General features: G+C 43.5%; 1 protein-coding gene across 3 annotated transcripts in view; it reads left to right on the forward strand.

The window, feature by feature from the left end:
* The window catches only part of DENND2B (DENN domain containing 2B), a 150,514-nt gene that overhangs the window by 41,330 nt on the left and 83,229 nt on the right, over positions 1 to 25,955 (forward strand). For 2 of the 3 annotated variants that reach the window (XM_080912748.1, XM_080912750.1), the window contains exon 1: positions 14,752 to 15,120. The gene's annotated coding sequence lies outside the window, so the exon portion shown is untranslated. Of the gene's footprint in view, positions 1 to 14,288; positions 14,379 to 14,751; positions 15,121 to 25,955 lie in introns of those variants that run through there. The other variant, XM_080912749.1, reaches the window with a different exon arrangement.

Consider the following 25,955-nt stretch of genomic DNA (forward strand, 5'->3'; position numbering starts at 1 on the left):
TCTGACAGCCAAACAAGTTTCCACCTGTTTTTGTTCTTCAGAATCATGTGCTGGCTTCTCCTCTTCCCTCTGCCTCTACCCCCGTCCCTCCTTCTCTCATCATCTCACCTGAATTCCTTTCTTTGCATTCTGGGGAGAGGGGTCTCTCTGTTTTTCTGTTGCATAGGTACCTCTGTGTTGAACTCAAGGTGAGCAGACATATGTACAGGCATCCTTTATACAAAGGCAAACTAGTTCTGTGCTGTGTTCAAAAATATGGGGCGAGAGAGATGACTCAGTGGTCAGGAATGCTTGCCGCTCATTTAGAGGAACAGTTCACTCCCAGAAACAAGGTCAGGTATCCTGTAAGTCCAGCTCAAGGGGAAAATGACATTTAGGAGCTCAGCAGACACCAAAATACATGCTTGCATATTCACACCACAGATAAACATACAGATACTCCAACATACATGCTTGCATATTCACACCACAGATAAACATACAGATACACCAACATACATGCTTGCATATTCACACCACAGATAAACATACAGATACTCCAACATACATGCTTGCATATTCACACCACAGATACAGATACATAAGAATACAAAAATAAAAATAGGATCTGTCCAGTATCTGCAATGATAAGAGCTGATTTTTGCTGAGAAAGTTCTAGTTTCTAACTTTGAGGTGAAGGGAAGAATGGCTTTAAAAACTTCATGTTTGGAGCTGAGGCCAGCTTGGTCTACAAAGAGAGTTCCAGGTCAGCCAGTCTACACAGCGAGTCCCTGTCTCAAAACAAAAATAATAAAAGCCAAAATAAAATGTACCATCTTCTTCTTTAGGACAGTGACATTTAATTAGTACAACATTCTGCATTCCAGGCCTGTGTTCCATCTTCCCAGGGTAAGAACTGGCCTTTGAGGTCCCTTTGCTGCTCTCTCTTCTGGAGTCTTTACAAGCATTGTGAACTTTGCTTCTGGGAGATAAGTTTGTTTGTACATATCCAAACAATGCCTGAAGAGGCGGCAGTGCTGCATGCCTGCCGTCTAACGTTTCGGACACCCCATTCAAACCCTGGTCCTTGCTCACAGACAGCTATCAGATGACAGCTTACTATAGAAGGCTAGAGATCCCCAAGGATTCACTCTGATAGTTAAAAATACCACTTTGTGATTCGGACCACGGTGGAACCATTTGAAGAGAATAGTATGAATTGCTTAGATTCTTGAGCGGCCCAATGCCCTTGATAACGCTTGGGAGGTCAGAGCTCCAGCTGGGAGGCATGGGCGGAGCAGCATGCACAGTGGACCCAGCAGGCAGGGCTCAGCTGTCCCTGCTTTCCGGAAGAGGTCTTTATCTCATCATGCCTAAGATGTTTCTCCCAAGACAGCTGCTCAGGGACAGAAGTGGTTCTCTGCTTCTTGCTTTTCAGGACTTACAAACTCTCAAGCCAGACATGTCACTGTCATACTTCTCCGTCTGAGGGGTTCTGCTGTCTTGATCTCCTCTTTGGTTATACACTGGCCTCTAGGTTATTCAAAGTTCCATTTATCTTGGGGATAATCCCTGGTGTCTCTAAGAAAAACTTTTTTAAGAATTACATTCACTGGAGGCTGGAGAGGTGGCACAACAGTTGAGGCTGGATTTTAGAGGACCCAGGGTTGGTTTGTGTGGCACCTCACATCATCTGTAAAAACAGTCCCAAGGGATCCAGCACTTGCTTCTGGCTTCTGAAGGCATCAGATGTGCATGTATTTGCAGATATACATGTGGGTAAAACAATTACACACATAAAGATAAGCGTGTGTATATGTATGCATGCATGTGTGTGTGAGCATGTTGTGTGACTGTCTGTAGAGGTCAGAGAACAGTTTATGGGAGTCAGTTACTCAGAGTTCTCTCAACAGCATAGAAACACTTTTTTGTTTGTTTGTTTGTTTGTTTTTTGAGAAAGGGTTATAAATGTAGCCCGGGCCAGTCTAGACCCTGAGGTTAGTTGTATGTGTACACGCCAGGCTCAGTCCCAGCTCTTGAGACATTTGTGCTTGTTTACTTGCTTGTGTTGTTTGCTGACCATACCTAAGGCCTTGTACTTGTTAGCCATACACTTTGCCACTGAGTTACTCCCCAGCCCCGAGAAACTTTTATGTTGGCTGGGTCCTGGATTGCATTTAATCTCTGTATTTTAGCCTTTTAAACTCCAACGCATCAGTTGACTTCTGTTAAACCTTTTCTTGTCTTTTAACTTGCTGTCACATCAGTTAAAAAAGGTTCCCCCCCCCCCCCTTCGGTTAGAGGCTCATATAACACAGGCTGACCTCAAACTTAATTTGTACCTGAGGATTACCTGAGTTTCTTATCCTTCTGCCTCTGCCCTGAGTGCTTGGCTTATAGGTGTGCACCATTATGCTCAGCTACAAGTTTTAGAAAGTATAAGCATAAAATTATACATTATATATTTCTTCCTGTTATATATAATATATGGTTAGTTTATAAAGGATTTTTTAAAAGATCTATCTTAAGTATATTATCCTATGTACTTTGACATATATTTTGTGTGTCTTGTATAAATAATTCATTAAAAACGATGAGTGCTATGTGATCTAGAACAAGAAAAGAATATTACAGGCCAAATTCCAGATGAGCATAGAAGCTGAAGTCCTCAGCTAAAGTACTAGTGGGCTGAATATTATAGCATCCAGGGAGACCATAAACAGTCAGTAAATGGGTTATCCTGGGTTTATTCAAGAATGTTCCAGTATATGCAGACAAATGCATATGATAAAGCTGTCATACAATTCAGACTTTTAGGAGTTCAGACTTCTTTCTGATTAATACTTAACATTTGAGGCCCAACTCTCCTGAGTTACCAGTCTATCAGTTGCAAATATGTCTGTATCTTTCTGTTTATTCACAAGAGAAATTAAAGCCCATATGAATTTTATTTCTGGAATTCTTTGGTCTCTGTGTATTTGAATGTGTGTACAACTTGTATGTTGTGGTATATATCATAAATGAATATTTTATATATATATATGTACTTATATATGCAGGTCATTTTTCTTTCTTTTAAAAACAATACACACTTCTGGCTGGTCTAGAACTCTCCATGTAGACTAGATTGGCCTCAAATTCAAGAGATCTGTCCCTCTGCCTCTCCAGTGCTAGTATTAAAGATGTGTGCCACCATGCTGGGATTACGTTTGTTTTGTATGTATGGTTACCTGAATGTATGTCTGTGCAGTACATGGGTGTAGTGGCTGGGTAGTGGCCGGCTGTTGCAGAGTTGTGAGCTGACATGTAGACTAGGAATCAAATCTTGAGAACTTTGTATATGCAGAGCAAACATAAGCACTCAAAAATGAGTAAAAAGAGGCCCCTTACAGAAGAGCTTACGTCTGATTAAACATGTGGAAAAAAAAAAAAAGAACAATTGCTTTATGGGAGGAAAGAAAGACACAGAACCCAAAAGACAAGTCCTGAGTGTAGGTAGGAGGATTAACTTCCAAGTGAAAGATTCTAGGGGTTGTCGTGGTAATCTAGTCTATGTCTAGATTTCTTCACAGGGATTGAGACTATACAACTACATTTAGGATTTTAAATTCTCTCCCAGATCCTTGTTAAGAATGACAAGAGGCTGACGTTTTTTTGGAGCTGGGATTGTGAGTTAAGATACCGTTCTTGTTCTAAAGGGTACCAGTAGCCAGTGGGAGAATGAAGCCAAGTAAGCCTCAGTGCACTAAAACACACAGCAGTAAGACATTTACATAGGCAGATGCTGGTCCCTAGAGTACTGGGTTGAGAACCCAATGCAGCTAGGAAACTCAGCAAGATAGGATAGAGGATGTGGCGCTATGGGGTTGCACTTCTACAGCCTTGTCCAGATAATTTGGGGAACACTTCTTTCCCAGGTTCCACATGCTTTCTTGGTTAAGAATGCCGTTTAAAGACTGAGAAGACTCAGTGGGTAAAGCACTGGACATGCAAACATGAGGATCTGAGTTTGAATCCTTAGAGCCATGTAAAGCTGGCGCTGTAGTGCATATTTCTAATCCTACTGCTTTTATTGTGAGGTGAGAGGTGGCGATAAGAGGGGCCGAAGCCCAGCCAGCCTGGTGTATGCGAGGGCAAACAACAAAAAAGAGACCCCGCCTCAAATAAGGCAGAGGGTGAGAACCAATCTCTGTTCTAAAGGGGTGAAGATAATATTTGAAATATTGTTATTCCTGAAATGGTGTTTCTCACTAAAATTTACACTTTCAGTATACAGTTCTTTAAGATATATAGACTTGGGGTCTGGTTAGCTTTCGTGTACAGTATTTTTATTATTTACTAGGATTTTATTTTTATAACAAGTTTTATTTATTTTTATTATTTGCTAGATTGCCTTAGATAATCAACATCTGAGGTGATCTTGTGACTTCTACATGCATGCCTATTCTTACATGCACAGACACACAAATACATACACAGGCATGCACATGCACATACTTTTGTACTTTGCTTCCCTCCCCCCTAGCTTAATCATGATGAATCGAGATCTTGGTTGAACTCAGTTCTAGGGTAGGTTAGTCTGAAAAGCCCATTCTGGAATGAAAAAAATGGTATTATTGGAAGGGTCTGGAATATTGCTTCCATGGTCTAGTCTTATTTGGTCCTGAACCTGTATTTCTGTGTTCCAGTGTTAAAATTAAAATGCTCAGACTGAATGAGGAGCAGGGGTTGGAGATTTAAGGGTTCTCATTACTTTAACTTGTATCCGAACATTGTGAAATATATCCTAGGATTAAGCCACTGTACACCTTGTCCGCTGAGGATCTAACACCAGAGCTTTATTTGCACTGAGGATTGTGAGCTTGGTAGGTGAATCCTATGGGACTGGGAAGCTGGCTCTATATAGTGGAGGAGTCTGAAGGAAGGTGGGCTCAGCCTTACACAGCTGTGTCACATCTAACATCTACAAGTCATTCTAAGCTGAGTCCTACACTTCAGTAGTTCAGTCTTAAGCTGAGGTGAAGAAGAATGAATGGGCAGAGGTCTAGGGCAAAAGCGAGGACATGGGAGAATTTCCCACTATAAAATAACAGACCTTTCCCAAAGGGGTAAGAACTCCACAGGGAGAACACCTGAACCCATGGAGCTCTCAGAGTCTGAACCACCGACCAAAGAGCATACACAGGCTAGACTTAGGCCTCCTCTGTTCACATGTAGAAGATGTGTAGCTTGATCTTCATGTAGACTCTGAACAACTGGAGTGGGGGCTGTCCCAAAAGCTGTTATTCTATTAGGTGGGCTGCCTTGTCTGGTCTCAGTGGGAGAGGAAGTACCCAGACACTCAGAAACTTGAAGTGTCAGTGTAGGGGGTGTATAGCCAGGAGGACCCCCAACTACCCAGAGGAGAAGGGGAGGGTGAGAGGGGAAGGAGGGGGTGACTGGGATGGGGCCAGCAAGCAGGAGGTAAAGTGAATATGTAAAAAATAAAATTCAAACAAACAAACAAACAACAGGCCTTGAGCCTTCTTAAAAGGCTGTGCCAGCAAAATACATACAGCGGTAACCAGCATTCTAGGATCCAGCCAGATGTGGCTTCCAGGCAGAGAAGGGTTGGAATTGCCATCCCTAGGGAGTAACTTGTTTTCTTGATCTGAAGGCCCTAGTAGAGCCTGTGTTCAATTTGCATAAACAGATTGCCATCCAAGATGGCTTTGAGATGATAGCTCACTGTTCTTTACGTCAGGTACCGTAAGGCACTTTGTAAAAATAAGATTTACTTATTACATATAAGTACAATGTAGCTGTCTTCAGACACACCAGAACAGGCCATCAGATCTCATTGTGAGTGACGATGTGGTTGCTGGGATTTGAACTCAGGACCTCTAGAAGAGCAGTCAGTGCTCTTAACTGCTGAGCCATCTCTCCGGCCCCATTAGGGAGCTTTAAGAGTGATGGGCAAGGAGTGTCTGCAGGCCCTCAGTCTTCCTCCAGACACTGCTCAGGCTAGTTCCTGTAGACTAGAAACGTGACTCTCTCTCTTATCGTTTGTTGGTGATGGGCTTCTGTATAATTGTAGGCAGAAGATCCCAGAACTGCAGGCCAGGTGCTGTGCTAATTGAATAGAAAGTGAGAAACGTTTGTGCTGCTTTTCTCAGAAAGTGCATTGCTGAGGTGACGAGTGGCTGCAGCAGGCATGTAAACTAGCATCCAGGGCTGGGTAGATGGCTCCATAGAGTGTCTGCTGTGTATACACAAGGGCCAGGGTTAGCTCCCCTGCATCCATGTAAAATCCATTCACAGATTTATTATCCCTGTGCTGGCAGATAAAGACAGGCAGATCTTTTGAGGTCATTGGCTGCCCAGACAAAGAACAGAATCAATGAGTTCCAAGTTCAGTGAAAGACTATCTCAGAAATGGATGGATGGATGGATGGATGGATGGATGGATGGATGGATGGATGGATGGATGAATTAGTGAATTAGAGATTAACAAGAAGCCTAATGATCTCTGACTGCAACCCACACTTGCATGTTTCCTCTTGTACATGTCTAATGTGCGTATATACAGAAGGGAGACAGAGAATGCACAAGTGTGAGATATGAGTGCCTAGAAGGATCCTTGGAGAATAGCTAGTCTATTTTGTTTATTAATGTAGAAGGAAAGCAGACTCCTGGGAGACAAGGATTTGTTCAGGGTCTTACCAGCCCAGCAGGCTGAAGTCTGTGTTTCTTTATGCCTTTACTTTCTCTCCCTCTTACTACACTGTCTTTTGCTTCTTCTTTTTTTCCTTTCGGTGATACTGGGAACTGAACTTAGGTCCTCACAAGTGATAGGCGAGCATGCTACCATTCGGCAGCAGCCCATGGCCTTCCTCATTGCTGCCCACTAGTAGAAAAGCAAGAGCATAAAACCCTTTAAGGACTCTGCTCGGAATTGCAGCCGTGTTGTCTTTAAAGAGATAAGAAAATACTGGGGCTAGCAAGATGGCTTAATGCACGAAGGTGCTTGCCGACCAAGCCTGATGATCATAGTTCAGTCCATAGGACTCGTTTGGTGGAAGAAGAGAACTGGCCCACAAGAAAACGTAATGACCAGGGAGATGGCTCGGTGGTTAAGAGCACTATATGCTCTTGCAGAGGACTTGAGTTCTATTCCTAGCACTCACAAGGTGGCTCACAGTGCATCTGATACCCTTATCTGGCATCTTAATAGGCAACAAAGTACACAGATATACTTGTGTATAAAACGCTCATATACATATAAGAATAAGTAAATAATTTAAAAATGATATTATACAACTGGATAAATGTAAAAGGAGATAGAAATTTTTGTTTGATATTTTTGGGGTTTTTTTTTTTTAGATAGAGTTTCTCTATATAGCCTTGGCTGTCCTGGAGCTCACTCTGTAGAGCAGGCTGGCCTTGAACTCACAGAGATCTGCTTGCCTTTGCCTCCTGAGTGCTGTGATTGAAGTTGTGTGCCACCACTGCCCAGCCATCACACACTTTTCTAGTGACCCAGTCTAGATTCTGCTTATCATAATCTTCTATAAAGTATAGATGGATATGTATTCTCTTTGTACAGTGTAAGCCTAAGATTTATTGCTCTGAAGAGTAGATGCTTCTGTTAGTTTATCTGGTGAGTCTTTCCGTTTTTCCATTCATCCCACACGTGTTGATTGCTGTGATGAGTGAGCTGCTAAAGTCTTTGCACTGAGGGAGGCTCAGGCCTTTGTGAGGACAGGGTATGCAAGTCATGATGATCAAGTGCTACATCCAACAGAAGACAGGCATCCCTAAGCTGCTGTGGGCCCACAAACGTTTCCCAAAGGTGGTGTTCCTTGAGGTGGGTCTTGAAGGCTGCAGGGTTTTGTGAGTGTGGGAAGGGGAGGTAGCCAGATGCAGTAACAGCATGAACAACAGAGAATGGGAGAGAGAGAGATGTGGGCAGTTTTTAAAGCACTAGGTTATATGTAGTGTCATGGTGTGCTGTGGTTATGCCATACTGGGGAGGTATGGGTTGGAGATACCTTGATCTTTCATTGTTGGCTGTTGAGTGGAAATATAGGATCAGGATTTTAGATGGAGACAGTGTGTCTTTTAATAGGCAATAGATCTAATTATACAATGTGCCGTTGTTTTTACTTAAGACTTCATTATTTTCTCCATATAGTAATTTTATTTCTTTTGAAAAATATTTGTTTTGTTTTTAGTTACTTGTGTGCTTGCACACACACACACACACACACACACACACACACACATATGAAGCAGTGTGTGTGTGTGAATACAGATGTCCTTGGAGGCCAGAAGTGTTGGATCCTCTGGAACTCAAGTTTCAGAGGGTTGTGAGTCACTTGATTTGGGTGCTAGGTGTAGATTGTCCTGAAGCTGTTTGTATTTTAATGTTAATTCCAGTTCTCCAAGAAGGGCTATCTAGTTATATGACTCCAACTGAACCTTCCCATTTTAATTAGTAAAATAAAGGAAAGCCAGTTACTGGGTGGGGAGAGGGAGGTAGAGAGGGCTGAGATCTGAGGAGGTCAGAGGACAGAGGGGGAAGGTTGTGGCAACATGGAGTTTCCCAAGGACCAGCTAGACCCAGGTGATATTGATTGGTGTTAAAAAGTTATGAACATTAAGGATTTTACAGGTCTAATATCTCATATAGAAGGGCAGTTTGTCTATTTGATGCAATTTTGTTGTGTAGAGGGTTTGTGGATTGAGAGTTGGATATATAAACCTGAGTGAAAAGCAGTCGGGCTGTAGAGTGGTATTTATGTGGGATTTTGGGGTAAAAAACACCCCAGGACAGAGGCGGTAGAAAACCGCCAGGGAAAGGAGTAACACAGACAAGGTGGGCTGTGGTGACGTCTCAGACCGGGCGCCAGAGGTGTGTGCGGCTCCAAACTAAAATCGGACCTGAGGAGTGAGACCTCAGAACTGATAGAGAGATAAAGCCTTTTTATTTTTTAATATTTACTGCAACAGCTAGGAACTGAACTTCGGTTCTCTGGAAGAACAATATGCTCTTAAGTCATTTCTTCAAGCTCCCACATAACAGTTTTCAGTCATTTTTTATGTTACATAAAAATTATATGTCTCCAAATTATAATCACACACACACACACACACACACACACACACACTCATGTACATACTTTTTTCAGCGTCCGACATTTGTCATCCTGGCATGACTTTAGGTAACAAAGTTCATGCTTGAGAATTGTGCAATCAAGTTACAAAAACAACAGCAATAACAACAAGACCCTAGTGATTTTGTGTTAGACCACATCCATAGTTATTCTTGGCTGCATATATTCAGAAGTGACATTTTTGTTAGCATGGTCACCTGTGCTGCACACTGGAAGGGAGAAGACAGTTTGATCTCTGGGTAGAGCTGACCCCAGAGAATGTTGCCATCGTGAGAACTGGGCCATTGCTCAGCTTACTTGGTTTGGCAAAGATACAGTGCTAATGGAGGGCCTGTGAGTGGCATTCCAGTAATGAGAGAGGCTATAAAACTCTAGAATGCATCCCTAGGAGAGTGGCCTTACCAGGAAAGTTCTGGGAAACAAACCACAGGCAGACTTGACAGGAATTGTTGGTTAAGCCCATAGACAAGACATATTGGGGGGGGGTAATTATAGTTTGTAAATCTATGAAAAGATGCAATGAGTGACATGAAATAGTTGCTCTTGGTATCTCCTTCCTCTAGGACCGGTTTTTACAGTTATTCTACTGACTTTTCTTAGTGCTTGTTCTAGGCTGGGCCCTTCATCAAGTACAGGGACTAGGGTAACACAATAGTCAGGTCCTGCTCTCATATGGGGAAGACTCACACAAAGCAAATACCTGCCTTAAAGCACAATCACAAAGCCTGATGAGTGATTTGAAGGGTAAGTACTTGGAAGACTGGAAATCAGTACACGAGAGTCAAGTGGAGGCAAGATTAGAGTCATCTGGGCAAAGATTGGGGGTGGAGTACCAGGCTAAGATAGACAGTCTGGAAAAGAGTCTTATATCTTTAGTGAGCTAAAATATCATGAGCTCAGAGTGGGGAAGGGAAGGAAGTATGCTGAGAGGAGGGAAGAGGAGGTCATGCTGGGCCCTTATAGGTCTTGGTAAGAACCCAGAGCCCTGGGAAGCATTGAAGTGTTAAGCAGGAAATGACATGATCCTGTGTCAAAGGGGATTCAGACAGCCGTGTGGAGAATGGTTTGTGATGGTATGGTGCTGTGGAATGTATATTTGGTCTTCCTCCTGTTTCCTGGCAGACAACTCCTAAGATCCTTTGGAATCTCCAAAGCAGGATGTGTCTATTTCTATTTTCCTGGTGCCTGAGGGCTCCTGGATGTCAAGATGGGGACTGCTTGTGTTTAGAAGATTGTAACTTTAGTCTTACTCCATTACTCCTGGGGAAAAGACAAGGGGGTGAAAGTTAAGGTGGTTACCAGTGACTAATGATACAATCTGTTGTGCTTATACACTGAGTCTTCCATAAAACCTCAGAGGACTGGGTTTTCAGAGCTATAGTGGAGCCAAACATGACATTTTGTAGAGAGGACTTGGAAGCTCTGTGCCTTCCCCATAGCAGCCCTATGAATCCCTTTCATCTATGGTACTGTTTATAATAGAATAGATCTAAGTGATTCTTAAAGTTTTATGGGTCAACCTATTAATAGCAAATGTACTGAAGCCAAGAATGTAATAGTGGAAATTCTGATTTAGATTTATACATGCTTGGTCAGAAGCACAGATAAAACAGTCAGAACCTAGCAATTAGTATCGAAAGTGATAGGGGAGGCAGTATTTAGGAGTGAGCTTCATGGGTTTTGGGTTCTCCAGGGAAACAGTGTCAGGATCACACCAGCGGGCATCCATCTACTGTTAAACTGATGATTTGCTCATTGTTTGGAGAAACATCTACCCAGTTGGCAACAGAAGGCTTCTGTGTTGTTGTGTAACAGTCTATGAGAAACTGAGTTTGATTTTTCATTATTTTCCTAAAGGACAAGAGGTGAAACTAGGATAATTAGGCTTCTGCAGTAATTAATAAGCTGATAGGTAGCAATGGACGAGGAGAAAGGGGGACAGATATTACATATATTTTTCTTTTTAAAAAAGATTTATTTATTTACTTTATGTACATGAGTATACTGTAGCTATCTTCAGACACACCAGAAGAGGGCGTCAGATTCCATTACAAATGGCTGTGAGCCACCATGTGGTTGCTGAGAACTGAACTCATAACCACTGAGCCATCTCTCCAGCCCAAATATATTTTCCAAGTAGATTTTTTTTTGAACTTGGTAATGGATTGCAGTGGGAAGGGAAAGAGACTGGAGATATCACTCAGGCTTTTGGCCAAATATGTGTACAAACTTGCAATTCTTTCTTTTTTCCCTGTAATGATAGGGTGAAATATAAAGCCTTTTGTGGGTCTGTCTCTTTGAGCTTTCTGCCAAGCACTTTATTTATTTATCTGTATTTTATTGAAAATACTGCATTTATTTATTTAGGTATGTATATGGGTAAACGCATGTGATGATATGTATGCATATGGAGGTCAAAGACAACTTCAGTTTTCTCTTTTCACTATATGAATCCCAGGGATTGAACTAAGGTTCTGAGATTTGATAGGAAGTCCCTTTACTATTGAACCATCTCACTGGCCCTTGGTCTTAGTTAGGGTTTCATTGGTATGAAGAGACACCATGACCAAGGCAACTCATATAAAGCTAAACATTTAATTGGGGCTGGCTTACAGCTTCTGAGGTTCATTCCATTATCATCATGGTGGGAAGCATGACACCGTGCAGGCAGACATGGTGCTGGAAATGCTGAGAGTTATACATCTTGTTATACACAGGCAGCAGAAGGACACTCTTACTTCCACAGTGGGTGGAGCTTGAGCATTATGAACTCTCAAAGCCTGTCTACACAGTGCAGCACTTCCTTCAACAAGGCCACACCTCTTAATAGTCCCACTTCCCATGGTCCAAGCATATTCAATCTACCACATCCTTCTTTTTGTTTATTTTTAAAGATTTATTTATGTATATTAATATTTTGCCTTTGTATATGTTTGTGTAGAATGTATGTGCCATGGAAGAGAGCATCAGATCTCCTGGACCTGGATAGTTCTAAGCCATCATGTGGGTGCTAGGAACCAAACTTGGTTCCTCTGCAAAAGTAACAAGTGTTCTTAACTATTGAGCAGTCTTTCTAGCCCTACAACCCTTATTTTTAATTTTGAGACAAGATTTTATTGAATTACCCAGACTGCTCTCTATAGACGTATTACAAGACCCTGGGCAGATAACATGGGTCTGTAAAATCCTCCTCCTTCAGGAAAAGCCAACAAGGCATGGTCTGGATCCAGTCCTGCGTAGGCAACAGAGTGAGTTAGCTGGCCTTGCTTCTTTCCAATTCTAGGAACTTGTATGCAACAGCATCACCCAAACAAGGGTTCTGGTCTCCCTAATTTAGGCCCTAACTTTATTCTGAGGACAAGATACCAAAGACCCTCTGTAACTCTAGTGTGCCACTAGGGGGAGCATGGCCTGCGTTGTGTGTCTGGTCTTAGGGCTTTTAAATTTTAGATTACTTTAGTGACTGACTTTGTTTCAGCTTTGGTAGCCCGACTCACACTGTTTAAATGTATGACTGGAAGGGTCCCAGAAAATTTTAGTTGATCTTATCAGCTATAATGAATTTTATCTTATTGTAGAAAGGGTTGGACTTGGCTCATCTGGGTTTGGAGACTAGGGAAGTGTGCATTCCTTGGGTTCAGAAAAACAGCAGATCTTGCTGTGTATAAAAGGAGAGAGGAGCTGAGATTTAGTGAAACTGTATTCTTTTGCAGATTAGGCATTCTGGGGCTTATCACTACTTACAGGATTTGTAAGAGCCTGCCATTTATTCTTGGGTTTTGTAATGTGTTTTGTACATTATCTTCAGCATATATTTGTGATTTAAATTCAAGTCAACCAAACTGTGGTTTTGAGAATTTTATAGTATACTGAAGGCGAATCAAAATCACAAGGAATTCTGCAAGGGATAAGCATTGCGGATTCCATCAGGACCCCTAGCATTATTTTGAGGAGCAACATTGGAGAATGCCCTCCTTGGGCCTCATTGGCTCCTCATCAGCCTCCCTGCTTTCCCACATGCAGCCATTCCATTGACCAGTTCCAAAGAGTTCTACTTGGAAAATATGTTTACTGGATTGGTGGAGGAGGGGTACTAACAATTGGGGGGGAGGTGAGAGCTGAGTGCCTAATTTGAAGTATTTTTGACTAATAGCAACTTGACACCCCCCACACACCCTGTACTCCATACCTCTATCACCCCAGTGATAAAATACATTCATAGAAAGTAGAAAGGCAGGAGGCTGGCTCCGTGACATGGGGCCAGTTGGTGATGAGGTCAGACACTGCCAAGGCCTTGTGATTCTTGCTCTGGTATTCTTGGCAACTTTCTGCTTAACATATGCCAGAAAGTTGAAAGGGTTGGAACACTGGTTTTGGATCTTTAATTTCCCCGTTCAGTAAATGGGAGAAAGTAATTTAACTTTACTTTAGATACATTTTTAAAGTGTGTTAAATTAATATATCCCAGTCTTTGTCGGAGAAATAACAAATGAACCAGGATTGGGGAGGTTGTTTTGGGAAGATGTAAGGTAGCTCGTGGGGTAGGGCATGGCATTTTCTCTCCAGTTTGCAGCAGATATTGAGCATGTCAAAGATGCTATCTGTCATTGAACTTGGGCTATAAGGGTGGCAGTTAGATTTACCTTACTAGGACTTAGAGTCGACACTTTCCCATGGAGACCCACACTTGTGGTTCTTAGAAAATGAGCCTGTTTTCAAGATCAGGCTTCTGTGTACTTTATAGCAAAACAGAAGGGGTTAGGAGATACTTGGCAGGTTTCTACTCTCAGTTCTTTTTCTGACTAGATTAGTTGGGTAAGTGTGGATTAGGTATCTGATCTCTTTGGGTCTCAGTGATCCTATCTATAAAATGGTAGCAAACCTATCTGACCAGTGTGTTCCAGACAGTTAAGAGCAACAAACAAAACAGTACATCTAAGAGAGTGTTAGGCAATGTCCAAGCAAAAGTATACCCGGGGCTCCTGTGTCCCAGGTCCGGTCCCTGCAGTCACACAGTTTCTCATTGGAGGCCTGGACTCGGGCTGTGGCTCTTGTGTTGGGCAGAGAGGAGGCTGTTTACATTGTGTCCGGTGACTGTAGACTTATCCAGGGTTCCTCCTTGTCCTGATCCAGTTTGTTTCTTCTCCTTTGCAGGCAGACAAGAGACCGCTTAGGCTCTGGCTCTAGTACCATGGGACCTTGTACTGGTTAAAAGCCGCCTCCAGGACCTGAACAGACAACAAGGTAACCTGAGAGGCCAGTCTAGGCCAGCTTCTGGGATATGAGCTGTGTTTCCGCCCCAATTGCTCCTGAAAAATCCCAAGTGAATAAACGAGTCGAGGCAACAGGCATCAGGGTCCCTCCTCATTCTGCTGCTGCTGCTGCAGGACCCAGAGGAAGTGCTTGCTTCCCCTCCAAGCCTTCAGCTTGCTCCCTCCCCTTTGGCAGGGATTCTTCCAAGTTATAAAAGCTGAGACACTGGAGGGGAGGAAAACAAGTCCACTCACTGTCCTCACCCTTCCCTCTGGGTTGCAGCAAGTTCCCAGGAACAGTCCTGTGCTCCTGGGTGACTGGAAGGGAGGTAGGAGGAGCGGAATGCATGCATAAACTGAGCGGATCAAAAGACCGCGCTGTTTCAAGGCCGGCTAGAACTCAGGGAATGTGTGGAAGTACGCGCACGCGTACGTGCGCGCGCTAGCTGGCTCTTGGGACACCGGGTTGAGGGAGAGCGCCTAGCTGAGTGAGCATGTGTGCAGCCTAGGACGGGTCTCCATGACAACCAGCCTGGCTGGCTAGCTGCTCTAGCTCTGCTCACTTGGCTGGAAGGAGTGTCTTGAAAGGTCAGAGGAAGGAGCTGTGGGAAGTTCGCTGCAGGTACTGGAGCTTAAGCCAGTGGGGACTGGGGGCCCTGGGCTCCCTAAGCGACTGTGGTGTGAGCCAGCCTCTGTGGAGAATGGAGTGGGCAAGAAATCACCCGGACTACCAGGTAAGGGTACCTCTGAGCCTCTTGCTTTAGTCTTGGGCTGTTGATGGCTGGCCAGTGTCTGTGTTCTTCACTTCAGGGCTTGGGGGTCGAGAATGATGTCATACTGCAACAGTTGGATCCTATTAGCTCCGGGAGGAGGAGGGAAACAGCCAATTTTCTTGACTTTGCAAATCTAGCTAATCTCACTCTGGCTGAATTGTCGATGTTTAGGCTTCACTCTGCTTTTATTTAGCACAAAGCCACTGGATATTTTCACAGGAAGGCTCTTTCATAGGAACATGAGTTCTCCTCGCTCAAGCACTGTTGTAGCTCTTCTGTGGAAACTTGTGAGCAGCTCGGTTGGTTTTACCTCGTGCTCCCCGCTTGTCTCCATGCTGCTATGCCTGTCTTGTAACAACAATCAAACTAGCTAAGGAAGCTCAGAGAGGAGCCTGCAGTGAGTTTCAAGTCCATCTGGGGCGGTTAGCAGGGCAGAGGGAGTAGCTGCACTGTCAGAGCTGGGCCCGTGCACTCTTTCTATGAAGTGGCTTTGGGAATAGCAAACCGCTCCCTTCCCATTAATGGTGCTCATCACAGGGTTTCTTGAGTTATGGAGGGGGGTTTTTTTTTGGAATTGGGAGACTTGAAAATATCTGTCTTATCTAGATGTTGCAGAGGGTTTTCTTAACAGGGCAGCTACCAGGATCTGGGAACTTGAGGGACTAGCTTATGCTGGGTGATCTCTTTCGCTTCTAGTTTAACCGAAGCCCAGAGCACAGTGCCCACATCGAGCCTGCCTTGTCCTACATTTCAGAAAGAGCTTGTTCTGGCCTGGAGGCATGTAGAGGAGTGGTGTGTGGTGAACTCAGCATGGTCTAGGGAAGGAAAACCTTCCAGAAAGGTAGTTGATAGGCAGTGAGGTAGCCAGGTCGCCGTCCTGTTAAGAGAAGGGTGAGGGTTGCTGACTCTCCTGTAGGAAATGTACGTCTACTTTAGCCGCGTTCCATCTCCACTTACGCCTGGGGCTCCGTGGAAGCTTTTAGTTTCTCAGTGGGGCCAGGGAACAGCAGTTGTTCCTGGTTCTTTGGTTTTTCCTTCTTGAACTTTCGGAACAGTGTGTCTTTTGTGTCGGAGCAAACAATAAGGGGGCCTTCTGATTAACTCCGGGTCAGCTTGCCAGTACAAGCGCTGGCTCTGCCCCCGATTCTGGCAGCCTGAATGTATACTGTATGCATCAGCGCTGGGGCCTGAGGGTCTGCCAATGTGAGCTGCACGGCCTCGGGACCTCAGATGGGCTTCTTTCAAAGTTAATTCCTCCTGCAACACTCTAGGAGCTCTTTGATTGGGGGGTGGAGGGGAGAATATGACGATGGATCAGTATTGAAGGTGGAGTTGTAAGAAATGTCTGTGAGGTTCTGCTGTATGCTGGGAAGTCCCTCTGATTATCTCTGCTGTGAGATGGGAATGATGTAATAGTTATTCTCATGTTCTGTTGAGAGGAAGTAAATGGGATGATTGCCACAAAACAGTTGTAAACAAATCAACAAATCTACATAATGTACTATGTTAGCCCATGAGGCCTAGGAATGGCCTGACTTTTGGAATGTCGCTTTGCCTCTTTCTTCTGGTTCCCTCATTTATAAAGCACCTTCTTCTCCGATGCATTTATAAATCAAATGAAATAAATCTCACAAGTCTTCTTTGAGATACTTAAGGAAACCAATGGTACTTTCTGTGGGTTGGGAAGCCAGGCAGGATGGATGGTCACTGTAGACGTTGAGCCTCATAAATGATCCTTCAGAGACACTTGAGAGATGGAGCTTCCTGTAGGTTATAGAACTCATGTGTTAGTGTGGAGAGGAGTCCCAGGAGATCTTTCTCTTCTCCAGTGTTCATAGCTCCATGCAGTGGTGGGTCACATGTTTTAATGCCTGTAACCTGGGTCCTGGGGTCCTCTAGGGAAACTGCCTAGAGTGGGCAGTGGGGCCATCTCCTCAGCTCTAGGTATGAAAGGCAGGCCTATAACTGATAGGAAGTTTACTGTTCTGGAAGCCTCTTAGGAGCCAGGCAGCTTTTTGAAGAACTTGTAAGGGGAAAACCAAAAAGAAAAACAAGGAAGTGGGAATTCCAGGGGCAGATACTTGATATACCCTGGAATTATGCCAAGGAATGGAGTAACGGGGGAGGGGAAACTCCAAGCTAGGGAGTCTTAGATCGGTCCTCCGTCCTCAGTGACCCTATAGGGTGTATGACATACTTGAGTATCACACCCCTACGTGCAGCCTCTATCACAGGACGGGAAATCCTGCCAGCTATGACCTGGAGTGGCATCTGGAGAGAGCAGGTACAGAACGAGTTTTTGTTTTTGATTTTTTTCCCCTTCCTTGAATCAAACAAAGCAGCTCTTGGAGGTGATTTCTCATCACTGTGGCCACTCAGGTTCGAAGAAGCCTTAAACAGTTTAGATTGGACGCATCACTGTGGCCTCTCAGGCCCAAAGAAGTTGTGCAAAACTTAGATTGTACTGCACTGTTCCTTTCCCCTCAGTCCTTCAGCTTCCCAGAGCTGAGTCACAAATTGGATCCCTCTATGTTCCTTAAGGATTAAAAAGTAGCATTCCTGTTCTCACTCCCTTTTCCTCCCTTCCTCTGCTCCCTTCCGTGTACACTTTCCCTTAGCGCTCCTAGTCTCCGGAAAGGATAATCAGTTACCCAAGGAAGCTGAAACTTGGAAATCTTTGGAGAGAAAAGCCAAGGGCAAGCTGTCTCTTTCCTGGGCTGGGAGAACAGCTTTGAGGAGGCATCGGACTTGAATTATCATGTGTAGCCTCACTGCTGATCTGCAGCTAAGAGAGGGAAGCCCTGTCTCCCACTGCATGTGATACCAAGAACTGCTTTGGGCAGGTGGACTAGCTCCTGAGGGACATGGACCTTGAGTGCCTATATGGAACTGGGCTCTTAGTTGTCATCATCCCAGCAACTCCAGGTTTCCACTGTTGGGTCCAAGAGAGTTTGCTAAGGCAGCTAAGCAAAGGCCACACATTTCTCTGGCTAGAGTAGGCTAGGCAGCAGCTCTTTAGAGCCTGGCTTCACTTCCCCTTTGTGCCTCTATGTTGACTTGGGGGCTAGGGGAGGAAGGCTGCAGATAATTGAGTTCTTTGAGTTAGAGGGACCATGGCATAGAAGACACAAAAGGAAAAAAACAAAAACCATTGGCCATCTGGCAGATTTCTCTTCAAAGCCTGTGAGAAAACTTGCATTAATGTGACTTCTGTTAAAGGAAAGGAGAGGGGGGCATCTCTTTCTGCCAGAGAGGCAGTACAGTGACTCTCTGTTTGAGTAAGTAGAAGTGTCTGCCTTAGGGGAGTATGTTGTCATTCAGTGTTACACTGAGACAGAGAAATCCTGGTGTCTGTTTCTAGCCTGAAGCCCTAAAAAATGTCTGTGTAGTTTTTTTTTTTTTTTTTTTTTTTGTTTTTTGTTTTGGGGGTGTGTTAGTTTCTTTTGTTGTTGTTTTTGTTTTGTTTTTGAGAGGAGAAGAGATTTTTATGAGTTTAGACTACCTTATTGAGGATCCTCTCCCTCTCTCATACCCCCCCTCAAGCTCTGACATAATGAATACACTATTGCAATGACTGAATATTTAGCCTTCTCTAAGACTGTCCCTGCAAAAGGGCAAATTATATGCAATTAGGGTATGAAGCTGCTTCAACCAAGATGGCCTGTTTCTATGGGATTGTTCAGTTTCTTCTCCTGTGAGGCCTGCTGTAGCTGAGAGTTTGTGTGTGAATTAGAGATTGCCTTTGGGAATCAATATAGTGATGAGGGTTATCTGAATATAATAAAAGGAGATTAAACTAAGGGTTATGAGAGAAAGATCTAGAAGTGACAGGAGAGAGGTCCTGGACAAGGGAGAAGAAAGTAGTTCTCAGTAGCAACATGGATTAAGAGAAAGGCTGGCCTAGGAGGCCTTCATATTTGTTATGCTAAATGTATGATATATAACATATCATTGTGTGTGTGTGTGTGTGTGTGTGTGTGTGTGTGTGTGTATGTGAGTGTATGTGCCCCCAGAAGCAAAAGAGGGCATTTCCTTCTCTGAATTGTCTAATCTGGGTTCTTGGAACCAAATTCAGGTCGTCTACCAGAGCAGCAAGTTCTTGTAACTGTTAAGTCATCCCTTCAGCCCCCTGCCTAATTCCCTTGTTACAGGTAATTCTTCCTTCTTCTTATTTACCCACAGTACTAGGTTTAACAGGCATTCAATCATATTTGACTTTCTATGTGAATTCTGGGGATTTGAACTCAGTTCCTCTTACCAAACAAACAAACAAACAAACAAACAAAACAAAACAAAACAAACAAACAAACAAACAAAAAAAAACCTCTTACCTGCTCAGCTATCTTCCTAGCCTCTGTAGATCATTTTAAATGTGTGTGCTCATTGGTGACAATTAGATATTCAGCGATCATGTGATTCTGTCTTAAAGCAGTTCTGGTGGACCCCTGCCTGCTTGTTATGCAGAAATGATCTTTCTAGAGCTACTTGTTACCTCCCCCCTTTTGCTGGCCAGCCCAGGCAGAGCCCTTGAGGTCTTCCTTGAGTACCTTTTAGAGTCCCTTTGCAGGCTGCCCTCCCTGTTATCATTCCAAAACAGGATCTACCCAGCTCTCCTTACCTCTACAAACACTAATCCATGTGTTCTACAAAACCCCGCTTGTAGGGGAGGCTCTGCTGCCAGTTTGGGGTGAAGGTTAGGGAAGTTGGGGTGAGATGAGATGAAGGTTAGAGAGAGGAGTGTGTTCTCACTATCTTTGGACTCTTGGAAGGGTAATTTTATCTTCATATGTAAATTGGGGTAATCTGACTCATCTCAAGGCATTTTGGTAAGAGTTACAGTTCTGGCCTCACATACGCTGTCAGTCAGTGTCAGCTGTTGCTCTCTGTCAGTAAGTGCCAGTGACCTCTCCTTGTGATCACTCCCTCTGACACATGGCAAGAGAATACATGAGCCAGGTAGTTAGCATGTCTTGAGTTTTAGTTCTGGCCCTGTCTGATGGCTGGCTCTGAGTTTCCTCTCCTAGAAAAGAGATGAATTAAGAGTTCTTATTGACACTCTGACTAGTCACACACATCAGTGTTGACTTTCCAGCTAAGTTCTCTGAAATTCTTTGAAATTAAGTATACATTTCCTCAAATATATGTATGTTTGTATATATATGTATAGTTTGTACTTTTAAAGTATTTGAATAAATATCAAACTCATCAGTTGGAGTCTAGGAAGCATTGTTACTTAGTTCCTAAAACATGGAGACATGAAACTTGTTCTCAGGTACAAAAGGTACATAGATGCTTATAGCAGTTACAAGAAGGAAACTGGAAGCCTGCCAGTCAGTAAGAAAGAAGTGTGTTTACTTGGTGCTGCTGGTAATATTTCCATCAGTGGGTGTTTGGGGCACCAACTTTTGATTTGTTCTGAATAAATACTGCCACCCCCCCCCAAAAAAAAGGGAAAAGCTGTGATACTGTCTGAAGGACTCCCTGTCAGAGTTTGAGTGACCAGTTGTTGGGTGAAGATGAAACATGGCAGAGTAAGAGCTACCCCACCAGAATGACGTTTGGAACCTGGCCTGCGGTCAGCCTGAATTCCAAGTGCCTGGCCATCCAGCCACATACATGGTTCTTAGTGCTGCCCGTGTTGCCTAGCTTGTCCACTGCCCAGAAAGCTCTCTCAAACTGAGGCAGGAAAAGACTTACTGAGAGTGTTGTAGTGAAGCCTACATGTAAAGGCATAGCTAGTACTTCCTACCTTGTTGCTGGACAAAATGTTAGTGATTTTTTGGTATCCATTACTCCCTTTCAAACTAAGCAATATTTGTGGCTAATCTGTGGGGCTTGTGATATTCCATTCTTTACATCATGGCAGGTTTTATGAGTCCCCTACTGAGCAACAGATCAGAACTCTTGTACTTTGCTTTGTCTGGTGCCATCACTGGGACTAAAGGAGGCATAAGCAGGCAGATCTTGTGAGTTTGAGACCAGCCTTGTTTACATGGCATATTCCAGGCCAGCCAGGGGCCACACAGTGAGACCCTGTCTAAAGAAAAGAGAAATATGCAGACCAGCACCGGGGCATGGTGGATGGGGCCTGCGTAGTACTTGGGAGCTGAAGTGGGGGTTTGAAGCTGGCCTGTCTGTATTGTAAGACTCTCCTTCAAATCAAACCAAACAGACAAGTCAGAGGGGGTAATATGGCACATGTATGATGTCTGGGTGGGGATCATACATAACCCCATTTCTCCATACAGGGTTATGGGCAGCCTATGGGAGCAGGATGGGATGCAGGAGAGCTGGTAGGAGAGTGGAGACGGGACAGTGAGGGCTAAGTGTCACAGGAAATGTGGGCAAGTGGATGACTGAGGTGGTAAGTGGCACCAGGACAAGTCCTGGCACTTGCCCTTCCTAAGAACTTTCTTGATTCTATCCCCAGCTGCCCCTTGCCCGGAGGAGTAGGAGATCTGAATAGGGAGGTTCTAATCTGTGTCTAACAAATGAGTAGCCCCTTATCTGCAGTGTAATTATAAAGTGATTTCCTTTTCCAGCTGCAAGAAACAGGAACTTTTGCTGCCAAATTTAGCAGTGTTTTAAGTCCTTCAAATCTCCTTTGAGTGCTACCAAAGCTCTGGGCTTTGTTGTTATCTCCTGCTGAAATATCTCATGGAAAGGTCATCTCAGTGCCAACTTATGGCATGCGTAAGACTGCTTACACTGTACGGTGTTTCCCCTCTAGAAAGCCAAACTTCGCAGAGTAAAGCCAGACATTTTGCAGTTACTTCTGAAGGCTCTCAGAGGCCAGGCTCGGTGTCCCGGTCCATTGTAGTCTCAGAACCTTCATCTTGATACTCAGCAAAATTGTGCCCCCCCCCCCCCACTTCTTGTTGGTAGAAAATTTCCTAAGCACCAATTTAACACCAGACTCTTTCTCCTCTCCATTTAGTTTATAAGCTACTTATGACCCATCTGGTTTTTTCTGTTGGAATAATTAAAATATGAAGCCTAGCTGTGGGTGTTGGAGCCACACATGAGACTCATTTTCAAAGGTTTGGGGACAAGTAGGTCAGAGCCATGTGCATATAGATTTCAATACATGGGAAAAAGGAATGAAAATAGAGAAAGGAAATTCAAAAATGTGATTGACTCTGGTAGCTGTAAAGAAGTGGGTACACAAAAGTGACAGGAAAGTACTTAGAATAGTTGACATGATCTTGGCAGTCACTGTGACCTTGGCTTCAGCCTTGGCTTGACTAACTCAACTGCTGTGTTCAGAGGATTAAGGCTTTGAATTCTCTGTAGAAAGTGCAGAACTGCTTCCTTCTCTCTGCCCTTTCTATCCCCCTCTACCTGTTTTCTCCACTATGGGTTCAGGCCTAAATGGACTGGACAACATTGTCCCTTCAGGGTGAGTATTTATTGGTGCCCAGGGCTGTTACTGCCCAGCTGTTAGTCTTAACAGTTCCTTCGAGAGCCAGCTTTGAGCATAGTCGGGGAAGAGGGGTTTGGTTAGTTCTGAATTAGTTCCCAGAGTGGGTAGGGATCTGGTTAAAAAGAAAACAACTGGGAATTTTGTTGTACTTAAATCTCATTTAGTGGAATTTTAAAAGTCCCTCCCACCCTTTATCTCATAACCTGCAACCGTTGGGCAAATCTTGGTGAGTTTCAAAAGCAGTGCTGTCTAGACTTGTTTTCAGCTGCAAGACTTTAGGTCAGAAGTCAGTGTGGCTTTCTGGAAGAAGTTTAAAGCAGACAACTCTGGAGACTAGAGCACTTAGGAACCTCTTAAGCCTCCCCCCCCACCCCCCCCCCCCCCCCGCAGTATTAATGTTTTTCAGCACAGGAGCTGGGGTGACTTTATTATTGATGTTTTCCGAGGGTTGATCTTCAACCTTTTCTCTTTTTCATCCACATCTCATCCTTCGGGGCCATCTCTCCTATTAGTCATTAATTGAGAGAAAGAAGAGGGTGGTCATACCTCTGCCTCACATTTCACAAATGCAATCTGTCTGCCTGCCTGCCTATCTGTCCGTCCATCCATCCATCCATCCATCCATCCATCCATCCATCCATCTATCCATCCATCCATCATCCATCCATCCACCCTCCCTCCTTCCCTCTCTCTCTCCCTCTCTATTCATTCAATGAGTATTTATGGGAGACAAAGTCTCACTATAGAACTAAGGCTGGTCTGGAACGTGAGATTCTCCTGTCTGAGTCTCCCCAGTGCTGGGAGTAAGTTTGTGACAACATACTTGCTTCATTTAATAGCTTTTTTTTTTTTTTTTAAATCATGTAGATTTGTGCCAGGGCAGGGCAGAGAGGGAGGGAGAAGAGAGAGAATATGACAGTGTTTAAGTTGGATCAGTGTCCTCCATTTGTCCCTGCCTGTGCCAGGCTAAGTAGCCCAGAAGCTCCTGGGGATTCTTCTGTCTCCACTTCCTGTCTTGATGTAAGGAGCAGTTGGATTTTAAGTGCACACTGTTGTGTCTTGACTTTTTCCCTGGGCTCTGAGGATTTGAATTCAGGTTCTCACACTTGTATGGTAGGTGCCTTTACCCACTAAACCCTCTTCTCAACCTTAATAAATATTTACTGAGTATTCATTTTGTTGTACCTACTATTCTATATTAGGGATGTGGAGATAACAGAGATAGCATTCAGCAAACAAATAAACAGGTTAATACATGAAATAAAGGTACTGACACTTCAAAGCAGACATTGGGGATATGAGAGAGGATAATATGGACTGGAGATCTCTAGGGTAAGGAAAAGCCAGGGAAGTACCTCCTAAAGTAGGAAACAGAAAAGACAAAGTTCAGAACTTGATGTGTAGAGTAGGTGTAGTTGGAATAAGGAGCAAGTGATTCAGACTGTAAGATGTTGGTCCAGGCCAGTTGAGATTAAACTTAATGGCCAAGACAGGGGCTTAAAAACTCAGTGTAAGGGTACACATTCTGGGTCTGTCCCCTACTTTGGAGTGAGGTGTGGAAATTTGACAGAGATGGCTAGCTAAGAGAGCATTGACTCTGATGAATAGGAATCCAGAAAAAGTGTAGAAGCAGAAGTGGGTTGGTGTAGGGATTGACATCACCAGGCTCAGCCAGCAGAAGCTGAATGGGTACATTTGTGGGATCAATATTAGTTCACAATTTTCTGCAAATTTTATTTCCATGTTATTTCATTAATAGATGTATTATTATACTAGACACTTGTATTTGCAATTTTATTTGGCATTTTAGTAAACACTCATGATAATCCTTGGGTGAGTTTGTTGATATCTTGATGTCTTCAGGACCTTGGAGTCACTAACTTGCTTACATTTTGGATATTAGTCTATATGAACTGAAGTATTGTTCTCTCTATACTCCTGTTCTGATTGACATACCAAAAATGTGTTCCTTTGGATTACATGAAACATTTCATGAGTTCCCTGCTCAAGTTGTCATGTTTCATTGATGACTATGATCTCCTTTCAGTCCATTGGAAACTAGAATACGTTTTAAATGTTTATGCGATTCAATGAAATATTTTCAACTTTCTCAACTCTCTCTGAAATGATTACAGTGTCAACTACCAATACTGCCAATTAGAATAAAAAGGGGGCAGGGGGTTGGAATGTGTAGCAAGACAGGAACACAGCTAACCTGAGTTATTGCCTTCTTTTCTTTTTTCTCTATCCCCCCTCCGTGTGTGTGTGTGTGTGTGTGTGTGTGTGTGTGTGTGTGTGTGTGTGTGTGCGCGCGCGCACACACACGCGCGCATATGCATTTAATTCCAGCACTTGAGAGGCAGAGGCAGGCAGATCTGTGAATTTGAGGCCAGCCTTGTCTATGAAGCAAGTCCTAGGACAACCAGGTCTCTCTTACACTGAGAAACCCTATCCTGAAAAATTAAAAAAAAAAAAGAAGCGATATATGGGTATATTGGTGTCAGTGGGTATGTACACCTGAATGCAGGTGCCATTGGAGGCTAGAAGAGAACATTAGATTCACTGGAGCTGAAGTTGAGAGCTGCCACTTTAGGTTATGGGAACAGAACTTTCTGCAACAGTAGGACACACTCTTATCCATGGATCCATCTCTGCTGACCGTCTCTCCTGCCCTTCTTCCTAGTCTCATGTATCTCAGGCTGGTCTCAATTTTGCTGTTAAGCTGAAGGTGATGTTGAATGTCTATCTGCTCTTCCTTCTATTTCTGAAGTGCTAGAATTATATACCATACCATACCATACCATACCATACCATATCATACCACACCATACCATACTCACACCATACAACACCATACCATACCATACTCACCATATCATACCATATTATACCATATCATACCATACCATACCATACCATATTCACACTGTACCACATCATACCATACCATACCATACCCACCATATCATACCATATCATACCATATCATACCATACCATACCATACCCACACTGTACCACATCATACCATACCATACCATACCATACCATACCATACTCACCATATCATACCATATCATACCATACCATACCATACCATACCATACCATACCATACCATACCATACCATACCATACCCACACTGTGCCACATCATACCATACCCACCATATTATACTATATCATACCATACCATACCATACCATACCATACCATACTCAATTTATTCAATTCTGCAGTGTGGTTCTTTCACATTATTTCAGTTATGCTTCTTGGATTTTTATAATAAGAGGATGGAATTTGTTGTTTGGAAAAAAATAACATTGATTAACTAGTATTTGCAATAAATAAACATTAATTTTGTTGTTTACAGGT

This window comes from Micromys minutus (assembly GCF_963924665.1).
Source record: "Micromys minutus genome assembly, chromosome: 2".
In the NCBI taxonomy this organism is placed as follows: Eukaryota; Metazoa; Chordata; class Mammalia; order Rodentia; family Muridae; genus Micromys; species Micromys minutus.